Source organism: Sylvia atricapilla, chromosome 10 (genome assembly GCF_009819655.1).
Source record: "Sylvia atricapilla isolate bSylAtr1 chromosome 10, bSylAtr1.pri, whole genome shotgun sequence".
NCBI lineage: Eukaryota > Metazoa > Chordata > Aves > Passeriformes > Sylviidae > Sylvia > Sylvia atricapilla.
This window is the reverse complement of record NC_089149.1, coordinates 1,481,900-1,496,906: the sequence shown is the minus strand read 5'-3', so window position 1 is coordinate 1,496,906 and position 15,007 is coordinate 1,481,900. Positions and strand designations below refer to the sequence as shown.

Here is a 15,007-nt window from a genome sequence, read left to right as displayed (position 1 = left end):
GTGCTCCAAGCCCCAGAGTCCAGCCTGGATCCCAGCTGCTCTGGGAATTCCACCCCAGCCCTTCCCGGGAACAATTCCTTCCCAAAATCCCACCAGTGGAATTAATTCCCTCTTGTCCTGCCAGTCCTGTTCCCCATCAACACTTCTACTCCAATTTCTCTGTACCCCTTCAAACACTGCAAGTTTTCTCTTCTCCAAAGTCGTTTTTCTTGAGCTCTTTGCTCCAAAAGGTTCTTGCCATATTAGACAAACCCTAGAAAAAGCTACTTTTTTTTTTTTTTTTTTTTTTTTTTACTGTAAAAAGCTCCAGTCTGCCATCAAATTTCATCTTCTTGCACCAAAAATGACCTGAATCCTGTGTGCACATCAACTGCTTTCTGATTAAAAGATGTTCTTCCTGAATAAAAATTTTAATGAGGCAAAACCATTTGGGATTGAAGCCAAAGGATTTATTTACCTTTTCAAGGTGTAGAAAGCAAAGGGCTGAGTTTTACCTGAGATGTTGAACAACACATTCACTTTCCAGCAACTCTGTCATGAATTTGAGAAGGAACCACAGAAGAAAGTCAAAACAACTTCTCAAAACACGCAGGTATCACGTTGGGAGTCAGCTGCAAACTCCTCTTGGACATAAAATGCTTCATTTCACATGATACGTGTCTCTTCAGAGACCTGTCAAAAGAGAACTGTGTTATTAAATGGATCATGTTCAACTGCTCTGAAGTGGTTTGGATTCCTTGAAATGCGAGTATCTCAGTTTACTACAGCTGCTGTGAAAAACATGGTCTCGAATGACAAAGCTTCCTTAGAAAAGGAGTTGTGCAACAAATTGGAAAGTTTCAGGGACCAGCTCAAGGATTTCAGTGACAAACTCAAAGGGTTTTGTAAAAAACTCGAAGATTTCAGTGACAGACTTCAAGGGGTTTTGTAAAAAACACGAGGGTTTCTGTGACACAGTTGAGGATTTCTGTGACAAACTCGAGGATTTCTATGACAAATTCGAGGGTTTCAGTGACAAACTCCAGGGTTTTTGTAAAAAATTCGAGGATTCCAGTGACAAACTCGAGGATTTCTATTGCAAACTCGAGGATTCCAGTGACAAACTCGAGGATTTTTGTAAAAAAACTGGAGGATCTCTATGACAAACTCGAGGATTTCTGTGACAAACCCGAGAGTTCCGGTGACAAACTCCAAGGTTTCACTGCCACTTGAGGGAGCTCAAAGATAATTGACCTCACAGAGGCACCACGAGTTTCCTAATTCCAGGGAAACAATTTCTATCCACAGATACAACAGATAACTTTGGAAAGCGAAGCTAAACCGAGCCTGGGGTTATATTTATCTTGTTCTGTGTAACACCAGGCTCTTTATCAGAGGGTAAGAAATGACAGCCACGTATCCAGAGTATTTACCAGGAGAAAAGGGCAGTTTTCCATTTGCTAATTCCCAATATTTGCCTTTCTCCCCTGTCACTTCCACCTCCCCCTTGGCTGTGACCTTGCTGTGCCTGTGATGTTCCTGTGAGCTCAGGCACATGCACTGCATGTGAGGTGAGCGTTTATGTGCCAAATAAACACAGTGGATTGCTCTTAAACTCGGGCTTTAGGATGTTTATTACAGATGCAGTTGCTGCTTTCCCATAAATCAGAGCACTTAAAGTGCCATATGATCCCACAAAAGCTGCGTTTAAGGGCAGTAAATGGAGGAAAAGCTGTGTACAGGACTTTATAGGGGCCATAAAATCCTCGTGCCTGTGGCCTCCCCTCCTTGCAGTGCAGGTGCAGGGAGCACTCAGGACACTAAAAGCTCCCAGGAAACCAGGATGAATCTCAGGGTTCAGCTCCTCAGAGTTATTGCTGTCTTTGGGAAGCTGCTTCAAAACTGCCACCAAGCAGGAGCTGTACTTCATGATTAAATTGACTCCACCATCATTACCCCATTATCCAGGTTCTGGAGGAAAAATCTCACACTTCTCCCCTCAGAGGATGAAGGATCTGTCCCACAAAGGCATGCAAACAGCTTTGAATCACTCCATGTGCTGAGGAATGGGTTATTCCAAACCTCTCTGTGTCGCTCAAATGTTATTGGGTATTTCTGCACCATCCTAATACAATTCTGATGTCTTCAAAGTGCTGGGAAGAGGCTGGGGAGGTTTTCTGCCCCATAAATCTCTGTGAGAGCAAAGATGCTGGCCTGAGGAAGCTCCTGTGGTTGGTTGGGAGGGATCCTGTGCCAAAGCAAACAGCTCCTTGCCTCTGCTGAGTCACAGCAGCAGGGTGGGTTTGTGGCTCCTTGTCCCACACTGGTAAATATTGTTCTGCATCCTCCCCGAAGTTCACAGCTCTTCCCGAGGGCAGCTGGTGTCAGCCAGGCTCCTTCTGCAACAGACAGCTCAGGAAATGGAGTGAAAAACAGCCCTGGGAGAGTGTAGGAGCACCATGGATGATGTGCAGCTTCTCAGCCCAGCCAGGACTTTGAGGAGGATTTTATTATTTTTTCTCTGATGTTCCAGGTCAGGTTGGACAGGGCTCGGAGCAGCCTGCTCCAGTGGAAGGTGTGGGGATGATTTTAAGGTCCCTTCCCACCCAGACCAGTCTGGGGTTCTGTGATTCTGGGAATTCAGAGCTTTAGGCTCTGGGGACTAGAACTGAATTTCTAGGTAACATTGAGCTTGGCCCCCTGCACAACTTTTCCTTTGTGCCTGTTTTCCTCAGGATACACAAATTCCAGGTCATTTGGTGGAAATCCTGAACAACTGCAGGGGAAACCTGGAGCAAAGGCTTTCCTGGAGAGCTCATCTTTGAAAAGGTGCATTCTCAAAAGATTTAAACTTTTTAAAACTCTGCTGTTTCTTCCAGCGGGATGGACACGAAGGATTTCATAGCTCAGGCCTGGAATTTCAGGAGGAAGCTCTGATCCTGAATCAAACGCTGGGGGCTGGGAATGAAGGAAGTTCCCACCCTGGACAAGGGCTCTGGCTGAGGGCCAAGGTGAGCTCATTGTCCCCAGGGCTCCTCATCCTCTGGGAACACAGCAGTGGGTGGCAAAGGGAAGTGTTCCCCACGTGGCAGGGCTGAGTGTCCCTTTGGCATCCCTGCAGACACAGAGCTCCTCCTGTTCCCAAATCCAGGGCTGTCCCACCACCCAGCCTGTGGGACATCCCAGCAGCTCCTCGCTCCAGGCTCCTGCTGTCCCCTCTCAGCCCTGTGCTGTGTCCCTCAGTTCCTTTCTCCCAAAGGCAGAGCTCCTGGCAGCCTCCTGCTCTTCCCCTGCCCAGGGCTGAGCGTTTTCTGCACATCCAGCAGTTCCTCCTCAGGCATTTCCTCTGCCCTCCAGTGCCTGAACTTTGCTGGAGACTTTCCATCACCTGGCTGAGGTGGATTTCTTTCCTTCTCTGTGCTGCAGCCTGGAGAGCTTTCCAAGCAAACACCCTGATTCCATGGTCCCCTTGTTCCCTGAACTTGAATTCCTTTGCTGATACACCTGATCCCTCACTTTTATATTAATTCATCCCCTCTGTGGAATTCCTTCTCTGCAGCTCTCCCAGGCCTTGGATCTGAGGAAATTCAATTAAAATTCTATCCCTGTAGTTGACATGGTTGTGGTAAATATTCTCATTGGGTTGAGATCGTTTAAAATAAAACTCAAAATGAAAAATCACAATTATTGCAATAACCCTGAGTCATCTCCACATATCCACTTTTATCTCAGAGCATGAGGCTTTGCTTCAGAACCCAAGAAAGTGATACCACAGGGAAAAAATTACAAAAATCTCTGATTTGGAGGAACAGAGAAAAGGGTGGGAAAGGGGGAGCACAATCATTTCCTTATAGGCAAAGAATTGGAAACAAGCTGGAGAGGGGAGAAAAAAACCATTTCACAAATTCAAATGAGAGGACAAGAAATTCTGCCTAAGTATACATTAAAATCAGGGGCTGGAGAGGGAGATGAAATGCAATTCTCTTTTTTATTTCCTTCTAAGAGTGAAGGAGAAATTATTTTGCACAGAAAAAAAAATCACTAGTGATCTAATTCTGAAAATATATTGTTTCCTGTAGAAGCATCTTGCTCAACACTTGATTTCACAGTTTCACTCACGGATTACAATTCTTTGCATTTTTATGTCCCTGAGCTCCCCACCTTGTGGTTTCCAAGTGCAAACAATTTCCTCAATGTTATTCATGGCCTGAGAGAAGGAAACGAGCGTGTTCACGTTGCTGTTCCTCATAAATGCCAAATGAATAAACACAAATCCTACAGGTGAGTATCTGAAATATTCCCCTCGCCTTTCCTGGCACCACAACCAGCTCATCCCCACTCAGGAAATGTGAAGGGAATTATTCCCAGCCCAGAGTTTCAAGGAAAGTTTCATTCCAGCTTCCTTGGCTTGGAAAATTTGGTCATTTCTTAGGGGACCTCCAGGACTCACCTTCTTCCCCTGAGGCAGGAAAAATGGTGCTGTGCTTTCACCTGAGTCACAGCTGGTCCTGGGCCCCACATGTTCCTTGAAAAGGAGGAAAAAGACCAGAATTCACTGACAATAACCCGGTTTGAGCAGAAGGAAATGAGTAAAGCAAGTTCTCAGACTGTTTCAGTGGAAATTGTGCTGTGCCTGGAGAGCCTTTCCCTCACAACTTGGTTTATTTCTGTATTTACTTCTTCCCTATGGGCAAACCCTGAATTCCACCCACCCCTGACCACCAGCACAAGGAATGGATCCCAGAGACATGGAAAAGCCACGTGGGGTTTTACCTCTCCCTGCTTCCACTGGGAACAACATTCCCACAGATATTCATATTTAAATGACTGTGATTGCACACAGAAACCGATTTCTCCTTGGATGGGGAAGGAAATCCCACCAGGCTGACCTGGCCATGGACATCTCCTGTGGAATCTGCTTTGGTTACACTCAGAGGAGCTGAAACCCTTTGAGCCACGAGTTCTTTGTCCTTTTGGAATCATCCCAGGATCCCTAAAGTTGGAAAAGACCTCCAGGAGCAGCAATCCACCCAGCACTAAACCACATCCACAGGATTTTTAAACACTTTCAGGACTGAGGACTCCACCACTCCCTGCATGGTAACCAGGAGGTGAAGTCAGATTAGAAGAAATTGAAGAGAAAAGGAATGAATTTATCCTTTTTTTTTTTTTTTTTTTTTTTTTTTTTTTTTTTTTTTTTTTTTTCCCCTTATCTGGAAAGTAAATACTGGTTTGTTTTTTGGGTTTTTTGGTTTTTTTTTCTGGAAATTTGAGATCCACGACCACAAAGCATTCATAGAAAATACAACTCCAAATTTAAATATCTGACATCTGACAACCAGTGCCAAGGGCACGGCTCTGGAAAACGATAGGGAGTGGAAAATGGGGAGAGAAAAGTGACCTCAGGAAAGGGAACAGATAAAAATCCTGGTTTAGAGAGCCACGCCAAGTCAGAACATCCCATCCTGCAGCTGGAGTGTTTGCTTCCTTGTTTGAGCTGGCTGGCAAACTGTGAACTCACACTTCTGATGTTCCACCCCAACAAGAAGGGCTTTGGGGCAGGCCTTGGCTCCAGCATGAATTCCCTGGATCCAGCTGCCATCGAGGCTGCTGGGGAACAGACTCCCCATTCCTTTGGGAATGCAGCCCCGGGGCTCTGGAACCACTGGGCTCTTTGCCTTGGCTTCTCTGAGTTTACATCCCCACCAAAAGAGGAGAAACGACCGAGGAGGGCTTTTATAACTCCCTAAAATCGGATTCTTGCAGGGAATTGGAGATAAAGGGTGGGACGGGGCTCAGCTGAGCCCTGCTGGGGAGGAGGGGATGGCACCACTACCAAAACCCAGAGCACAGCTCTGACAGTCAGGGCTTCCAAATCTGTGTCTTCAGGAGTCCAAACACGCTGCAATTTAGTCATAATTCATCAGCTCTGTATAATTCTTTTGTCTAGAATTCACATCTTCAAGTTTTCCTTTTAAGGCTGCCTGTTCCTTCCCTGCTGAGCATTCCTGCCTCCAGCCCCAGCTCTCCCAACATCCTTTCAGCTTCTACTCCACACATTCCCAGCCCATTTTCTTGCACTTTCTGCTCACCAAGCAGAACTGGAGCTTTTTATAAGCTTCTTACAGTGACACCTGAAAGAGCAGTGCTGCTGTCAGCACATTCCCAGCCTTTCTTCCCTGGGAATATTTCCCAGAGCCAGCCTCACACCCTGAGTGCCCCACAGGAAAAGTGATTTCCCTGCAAAGCTGGAGGGATTTTCAGGGAGTTGCACCCAGCAGAAAATGCCTGAGAGGGGCTGTGGATGGTGTCCAGCAGCTCCTCGTGGCCCAGCAACTTTCCCCAAACACTGAGTGCTTCCAGGAAACAGGAAAGAAACACACATCCCACGGGTCTGGGAAGAATCACTGCTCCTCACACACATCTTCAAGGAAATGAGGAAAAACAAACGGGTTCCAAACAGCATAAATGGCTCCCTGGGGGGCTTGGCTGGGGGTTTATCCTACAGCCACAGCATCCCAAACCCAATGGATGCAGGGCCTGGCTCAATCCCAGTTTGGGCTGGAAGAAAAGCACCAGCAAACAGCTTTGCTGAGGCAGCAGCCCGTGGTGGAGCTGTGAGAAAACCTTTGTGCTGTTGCAATGTTTTCCTCGTTGCTTTGTGGGCTCTGCAAACAGATTTGGCAGGCAGGCATTGTTACCCTGGGATCCTCCTCCAGGATTTACTGGGGGTGTTTAATACCTGCCACAGCCACCCTGCATTTCCCTGAACTGCTGCTAAATGCTGGCCCTGAAGTGACAAATTATTGTTGGTTCTGTTGTCTCAGGATAAACCACAAAGCCAATAATGGTTATAAAAGTGCCACTCCCAAAGTGTCCCGTTCCCAAAGTGTCCCATTCCTAAACTGCCCATTCCCAAAGCATCCCATTCCCAAACTGTCCATTCCCAAAGTGTCCCATTCCCAAAGTATCCCACTCCCAGGGCCTGGGGATGCTCCTGCTGGTTGTTCCCATCACCTCTCAGCTGAGGGATAAGCAAGAAAACCCAGGGATAAAATGTCTGAAATTCCTGTTCTGGTAACAGCTGGGAAGGTGCTTTAGCCCCCAGGCACTGCTGGCTCCATACCCAGCTCATCTTTGGGTTGGAATCATGGAATTTGGGATGGAAGGAGCCTCAAGCTCATCCAGCCCCACCCCTGCCATGGGCAAGGACACCTTCCCCTGTCCCAGGGGCTCCAGCCTGGCCTTGGACACTTCCAGGGATCCAGGGAATTCCATCCCAGCCCCTCCCCATGCTCCCAGGGAGGAATTCCTTCCCAAAATCCCATCTACATCTCTCCTGCTTTAGTTTAAAGCCATTCCCCCTTGTCCTGGCACTCCAGGTCCTTGTCCAAGGTCCCTTTCCAGCTCCTTCAGGCTCCCTTTAGGTCTTGGAAGGCCCCAGTTAAATCTCCCCAGATCGTTCTCTTCTCCAGGCTGGACATCCCCAACCCTCAGTCTGAGAAAAGTCTCCTGCAGCCAACTGCAAAAAAATGCAGAAATATCCAACAACTTCTTCAATTCTGCATTTTTAGTTAATGAAACAGACTGATGAGGGAAAGCCCAAATCACTTTATCTGCAAGGCTGAGCTGAACCAGCCTGAACTCCTTCTTCTTCCTTGCTTTGGAAACACAGCAAATGGAAAGATGGAAACAGAGGGAAACCCAGCAAAACCAAAAGAAGGAAGAATTAATTTGGTTTGATTTTTGTTATTGATCTTCTACCCCCTCACATTTCTTTTAACACACAAGCCATTTCTGTGGCCTTCTCCAGCTCACTGAAACCTTCTCTGACTGCAGTGACGGCCCCTCCTGAGCCAGGCTTCTCTTGCTCTGTGTCAGAATTGTTTTCTGTTCCATTCATGACGAGCAATGAGATCATTCCTGCCAAAAACCTGGCTGAGTTCAGCCCAGGTGCTGTGACTCTTCCCCTGGGCATTTCCTCTCCCAGCCACGTGAAATATGAATATCCCTCCCCTCCCTTTTAAGAGTCTTGTGAAGAAATGGCAATTTATCCCTAAATCAATTTTACTCTGCTGCCCCTCAAACCCTGCAGCGACTACAACAAACATGGAAAGCTGACCATTAGATTTAAGAAGGCTGGGGAATTAATTCATTAAAAATAAATCTCTGACCTTTGGAGCTGTTAAAATCAGTGCAACTCCCCCGGCAGCACCTTCTGAATGCACCAGGGAACTGGATCTTGGATGTCTCCTTGTGCCCTTCCAAGGGTGCCTCTGGAATACAGGAATTTTCCAGGTTGTTAACAATTCCCTCAGGGAAGAGGCTCGTGGATCCAGAGGCTGGAGCACAGCCAGAGGATTTGCCAGGGGAAGGAAAAGGGCTCAGTGGTGATGGGAGCATTTCCCATGATTGTGCTGTAAATACCCTCAGCACTCACTCCCATCCCATTGTTCTCCTCTGGAATCAAGGGCAGCCAGGATCAGGGGAAAAAAGGAAACCAAAATGTCAATGCAGGTTGGAGCTTTCTGCAGGGAAACTCTGCAATGGCTTCCACAGAAAAAAAGGGAAAGTTCTCCCTTTTTTCCTTTATGTAAGAACTCCCCTTCAACTTCCTATATTTGTTTGGACAATTAAATACTCAATTAAAAATCCTTCCAGAGAGAAAGGTGGGTGATATCAGGGATTCAGCCACAATATCACTTCAATCATAGGTTACACTATATACATACATATATATATATATATATATATATATATATATATATTTATAATTTATGTAGATGTGGCACTGTGGTGTTTGTAAACACATCATCAATCTAAAGAGATCTATACTTAATAAAAAAATGATAGCACCAGGCTCTTAACTGGCAGCAAATTATTTCATCTGGGATAATTTCATTCATTTCATCCATACAAATAGTTCAGCACATTCTAGAACGTGGAAGAATAAAATTCCACAATTGTGAAGGCTTTTTTTTTTTTTTTCCTTTGGAAAGAAACAAATTAACAAACTCATCCTGGACATGGTTTTATATCCTAAGCCAAACCCAAATATTTTAACCCAGATCCCTCCCTGGGAGGAGGGGATGGAATTCCCAGAGAAGCTGTGGCTGCCCCTGGATCTCATTCCCAACCCCTGGACCTCCAGTGGGAGGTCCCTGTCCATGGCAGGGCTTGGGAATGAGAGATTTAAAGTCCCTTCCAGCCCATCCAGCCCGGAATTCCATGATTCTGTGAACATTTGAAGGTACCAAATCCTCATTTTCCAAGCCAGAATCACCCTTTAGACATTAAACAGACATTTAGCCATTAAATAGACATAAAACTTTTCCCATTTTCATTTGCTGTTTCTCCGAAAACCTCTCAATCTATAGGAAAACCATGAAACCTTGGTGCCCATCCCAGGATTTCTGATCCATTTTTCCAGCAGAACCCAGGGAATGGTGTGGTCACTCCCTCTCTGGGATGGGGTTGGTGATGTGGTGAGGCAGCTCTGCCACATCACACCAACTCCCATCCTTTTCCCAGGGATGAAAGTGGAAGAATTTTCTCCCTGTAGCCCCTCCAAGTGGAATTCCAGCTGCTGGGAATGCCTGTGCCCCTCTCCTGCTCTTCACAAACTGTTCCTGGAGCTGGAAATGTTTGGAAGTCCTTTGGGCAGCTGGTGAGTGGATCAAAGGCAGGCTGAGCTCGCAGCCCTCCCTGTCCCTTGGAGTTTTGACAGGATAAACACTGGCCAGGAACTCCAGGGCTCATGAAAAGCACCACAGTGCCCACGGTGAACTTTGTAAAAAACTCTCATTTCACCAGATTTTTTTAAATCCAAACGTTCAGCTGGACTGCCCCATGCTCCTGCTGGTGGAGAAATAAACACGGTGGTGCTGATACATTTGGTGAGGAAACAAGGCCGTATTTGTCAAAACACCATGACTAATCCTGGGCAAAGAGATCATTTTCTCAGAACTTCTGGGCTGGGAACACACAGTGATGCAGAAAAAGAACAAAGGAGGAGTTCTTGCTAATCACAACCAAGAAAACGAGATTATTGTGAGATAATTCACTGACCAGTGAGAGAAACCAAACCATTCCTCAGTAGGGAAATGGGATTTTATAGGCATTAATTACTGCAAGAACTGGACATAGCTGCTCTGATGTTTTAATTCCATGTCCATCTAATACTCAGATTAAAATGTAATCCTAGCTGATTTTTAAGTCCCAGGAGTGGTGCCTACAATAACCAAACACGAACTTTGCAATACAAACAAATCACAATGTGAATTTTGACTTGTTCTTTGAAATAATTGTAGGGGTTCCTGAAGAATAACCTGCCTTTCCTGCTGCCAGGGGGCTCAATCTGCTTCAGTCACCTGGTTACTGGAAATCCTGCAGGAGAGGAAAATTAAAAACCTGCAAATTGTCATCACACATTTTATAGGGTGAGCTGAAAATTGAGAAGTAGAATCCCAGAATGATTAAGGCTGGAAAAGATCTCCAGCATCCTCGAGTACAATGGATATTTCCATGAGTAATTTATGTATCTACTGACATAAATACAGGCTGTAAGTGTTTAAGCTTTGAGCCAACCTTTAAAAAACCTAAGTACAAAATTCAGAAGTGAAGATAAACCCTTGCATTTAAGTTAATTAATCTCCCTGCAACACGAACTCTTCTTAGAAGAGAATTAACAATAAATTCCACTTGTGTTCCACTCTAAATAGCATCCATACTCAAGGTAGGTCTCATTGAGGAATATTTTATTATTTATATTTATTATAAAATAAATATTAAAAAATATGATATATATTTATTCTCTTAGACCTCATTTTGTCTAAGAGATGTTAAAAATGATGAAATAAATAATGTCAGGATCACCTTTGAGGCGTGCCCAGAGCAGTGACAGTGCAGGGCTGTCCCCACAGGGGTTTCTGTCCCTTTTGGGTTTTGATGAAAGGAACCTCAGAGCTCAGCATCCCCAGCTGCTGGAAAAGGGGACAGAGAGGGGACAAAAAGGGGGATCCAGTGAGCAGAACATGGCAAATTCCCTCCTCTCTGAGGGGCCACTGTCACCTTGCAGAGAGGGGTGGCTGCTGAGACAACGCTGAGGAATTTTGGTGGGAATCCCTCTCCTGTTCCTCACCTCATGTCAAACCTCCCTGAGCCATCAGCCCCTTGGTGTGCAAATATTTAATGCCTTCTCCAAACATTGTGCAACCAAACACCTCCCAAGTGATTGTGCTGTTGCAAGCCTCGTTTTCACAGGGACATGCACTGAACCTTTCCAGAATCACTGTCAAAAAGTCAGAATTACGAGGGGGGTTTTTGCTGCTATCAGTAAGTAAATGTTAGCCTCAAACAAATTAAAGTTTTGTGGGGTGAGGGGTTGTGCCTCCACATCCATGATCTGCCAAGAATTCCATTTGAACAGGGCTTTTACAGGCTTCATCTCACATTCCCATCTTCTGGGGATCTGCCCAAACATCTCTGGAGAGGCAGGACTGCTGCAAGAGCTGTCCACCAAGCGAGGATCCCAGCTGAGCTCCCTGTGACAGCCAGCAAACACCCCCAGAAACAGAGATTCCCCTCAGCAGCTCAGCTCCAAAGGGCTGCTTTAATTAGTGTTTGTTTTGAAACAGGCCTGAGCATGAGCCCACACGCGTTTGTTACAGTTTCCCGAGGCAGGCCGGTGAGTTCAGGTTATTAACAGGGATTATTTACTGCCCATGATTATTCCTGGCTCTGGATGATGGGATCTCATGGCCATGGAAGGGATTTGGTTTGTCTGGACAGGTTTCTCTGTTCCAGAGCAGCTCCAGAAGGCAAAGGCTATGATCCAGAGGAGGTTTCCCAAATGTTCTGTGTGTCTCTCCCAGGTCAGGATCACAGTGATGACCTGCAATGATTGACTCCCTGTTTATAATCCCTGTCCTTTCACTTTCCTGGGGTCAGGTCATGGCAGATTTATTCCAATTTCCTTGCAAAACAACATTTGGGGAAGTGCAAGAAAGGAGGATCCTGTAAATGCTGATGTGCTGGGAGTTTCTGGGCTCCTCTGTCTCACTGGGTTCACAAGGGGGGTTTTCTCTGTGTGAGAATATCTGACACTGCAAAAGCATTGATTTGATACAGGAAAAAACAGCAAATTGAGTGAAATGGGGCATTAAAGGTGACTTTACACCATCAGCCTTCAGGCTGGAGGAGCCTCCCAGCAGCAGGAGCAGAAGTGCTGATGGATAATTCACTGGGAAAGTGGGAACAGCAACTGAGAGAGCTCTGAAACTTCCTGGTGCCATTTCAACTGTACAGGACTTTGGCACACGTTTTAAACCCAACATAAAAATACACAAAAGAATGGAAACAGCATCAGTCAGCTTGGTTTTGGTCAGAAGATGTTACCAGACCTTCCTGGCTGACTTTAATATTGCCCCTTAAAAGTGTTGGGGCCTTCCAGTACCTGAAAGGAGCTACAAGGGAGATGGAGAGAGACAATTTGCAAAGGCCTGGAGTGACAGAACTGCTGCTGACAAAATGTTTCTTTAATAAAAACACCCCTACCCACGATATAAAAATAATCAGAAGCCCTCAAACCCAAATTTTCCTGGGAAAAAAATTGAACCACACTAAAGCAAATACTCGTCTTTTATTCCTATAGGTAAGGTCAGCCCAGCAATGCATTAAAAGGTGACCAATTCTTGATGTATCCAGAAAAATATCTGGAGGCTAATTAAAAAGAAATTCTTTGGGATTAATTATTGAGAATAAATCCCAAATCAGTTAAAAACAAGTAACAGAACTCGTTCTTAACTACAGCAAGATGGGGAAGTTAAAACTGGAAAAGTTGCACAACCAAATAAACTGAATTTTGTCCAAATTCACTGTATTAAATTACAGTCAGCTGGTAATGATTGTGAGCCAGTGAGGTCTGGTGTATACAGGGGATATAGAAATCTCCTCCAAATATGAAACAAATTAGTAATAATTGGCCTCTAAACAAGCACTTGATGTATGAAAAAGGAAAATGCAAACCTCAGGATCCTTTTTTAGAGCCACTGCCTGAACCAAGCCTCCTTTCCAGTTCCACAGGGTCCAAGTCAGCTGTGACAAAAGTGTGATGCAAACCACCTTGGGAAGCCTCCCAGAGTGTCCTGGTTCCTGAAGGGGAGAGAGGCTCTGTGAGCTGGAGCTGACACCAGCACTGTCCTCTTCGGGGCTGCAGCAAATTATTGTGGGATGAGAGGAAAAAAAAATATTGTAAAGGACAAAACCTCCCTGCACCACATTCTTAATTAAATTAGAATTAACTTAATTAACCAGAATACACAGAATCATGCAATGGTTTGGGTTGGAAAGGACCTTAAAGCCCATCCAGCCCCACCCCTGCCATGGCAGGGACATGTCCCACTGTCCCAAGTCACTCCAAGCCCCAGTGTCCAACCTGGTCTTGGGCACTGCCAGGGATCTGCTCTGGGCACCCTGTGCCAGCCCTGCCCACCCTGCCAGGGAACAATTCCTGCCCAAATCCCACCCAGCCCTGCCCTGTGTCCATGGGAAGCCATTCCCTGTGTCCTGTCCCTCCATCCCTTGTCAATAGACCCCCTCCATCCTTCTTGCAGCCCCTTCAGATGAGGCCACAGTGAGGTCACCCCCAAGCTCCTCCAGGCTGAGCAATCCCAATTGTCCAGCCTTCCCTCCCAGCAGAGCTGCTCCATCCCTCTGATCATCCTGGGGACTCCCTCCATCCCCTCAGGTCAGGTCATTCACTTCAGCTCCTTTGGTTCAGCTCTGACACACTGCACAGCTCCATTTCACTCTCACCAAAGAGCCAGAAGCCACCTTGGCTCCTGGAGGATGCATTTCCAGCCTTTAAGGGTCCCAAACCCTCAGAGTTTAAAATAAATACATTTCCTAAAAGTTATGGAAGCACAAAACCTTGTGCTTGTACACATTCACAAACATCCCCCAGCCTTGATCTGGAGCTTTTGTTTTTCCCAAGTCAAAATTGTTTTGTAAATTCAGATCAGCAAATTACAGCAGCACGGAGAGTAGGAAACTGCCCCGGGATTGTCCCTGCTTTGTCACAGGAGTTCAGTGCCCTTGTCACACTGACTCTGGGTCACTCACAGCCGCCTGGTCACCCTCGGGAGGAAGGAAACTGCCTTCTCACTGGGACAGCAGGAAAAGGAGGAGAACTCCGGGGGAAAGGAAGTGCAGCCAAAGTCAGGGATGGGGGCAGCGTCCCGGGGCTCCGCTCTGAGCCTGGCAGGCTTTTGGTGACAAAGCCGCATTTAGAGGCTTTTACCTCTTTTTTTAAAAAAAACCACTTCGGCAATCAAAGGCACCGAAGCTGTGAGTGTGGGTTTAACTCCTTCCCTGAGCGGGACAAGCCGCTCCCATCGCAGCCCACCCTGCCCGACATCCTGCAGCGGAGCTTTCCCCCGCTCCACCTCGCTGCTCGCCTTTCCATGGATCCGCGCTTCCTGCGCTCCCACGGCATCCTCGGCGCTCATCCCACAGCCGGCCGCTGCTGGCAGGGCAGGGAGGGGACACGGGGCACGGCTGTGACACTGCCCAGGGCGCTCAGCCTGCGGGATGCAGTTTGAAGGGGACACCAGCGTTGTCACCGCAGCGAGGACAAACGAGGAGATGTCCGTTTCTTCCAGAAAAGATATTGGGAGACAAAGGAAAAACATGATCCTCCAGCTAACCTTGACAGCAGGTTATGCAAGGACGCCTTCCACTAGTGCAGGTTGCTCCAAGCCCCCTCCAGCCTGGCCTGTGTGAAGCTGTAAATATTAAAACTGTTAATTACAGAATCTATTTCAGGAGGGAAAATCATCATCAACAAATACAGGAAAATTAGCTGGTTTCTATAAAAAAAATGTGCTAAAGAATGATATTATGTTTTTACTGTAATAATTCGTTCCCTCACTTAGGAAAGCCTCAGAAATACTGAATTTCCAGCTCTGTGAAAAACCGTTCCAGTAATAAAGAGAGACTTAAAGCTCCACAGGAGACAGTTTGAGTACTT

General features: G+C 46.3%; 1 long non-coding RNA gene across 1 annotated transcript; it reads right to left on the bottom strand.

Annotated features, from left to right (window-relative positions):
- Positions 1-436: 436 nt before the first annotated feature.
- On the bottom strand, positions 437-2,739 carry LOC136365313 (uncharacterized). The gene is made up of 2 exons (XR_010744343.1): positions 915-2,739; positions 437-871 (listed from the first exon to the last, which is right to left on the bottom strand). It is a non-coding gene; the product is annotated as an uncharacterized lncRNA (long non-coding RNA).
- Positions 2,740-15,007: the final 12,268 nt, after the last annotated feature.